Below are 312 nucleotides of genomic sequence, written 5' to 3' on the forward strand. Positions count from 1 at the left end.
TCTGTCCGTCTCTACCTGTCTGTTCGTATTAGAGATAACGACCCCGCCTCCATCCCGCCGTCCACTTCGCTCTCTCCCGGCTCAGTGAAGCGGCCAAGGTATCAATTCATAATCTATTTCCCTTTTTAAGTTTCGAGGCCGAATGGAGGGGAGAGAGAGATGGTAGATGAAAAGGGGAAATGCCGGAAACGAAGAGAGAGGAGAGAGGAAATAATAAAAAGAATAAGAAGGGAGAGAGAGGAATGGAGGAATGGATGCGAGGGAAGAAGAGGAAATGGGGAATTGGACGAAAATGAGGGGAGAGGGTAGAAG

At 48.7% G+C, this 312-nt stretch overlaps 1 protein-coding gene across 1 annotated transcript in view; it reads left to right on the forward strand.

Moving 5' to 3' along the window:
• LOC119587349 (GTPase-activating Rap/Ran-GAP domain-like protein 3) overlaps positions 1–312 on the forward strand; it is a 420,180-nt gene that overhangs the window by 364,158 nt on the left and 55,710 nt on the right. The window lies entirely within an intron of this gene.

Source organism: Penaeus monodon, chromosome 22 (genome assembly GCF_015228065.2).
Source record: "Penaeus monodon isolate SGIC_2016 chromosome 22, NSTDA_Pmon_1, whole genome shotgun sequence".
Classification (NCBI taxonomy): Eukaryota; Metazoa; Arthropoda; class Malacostraca; order Decapoda; family Penaeidae; genus Penaeus; species Penaeus monodon.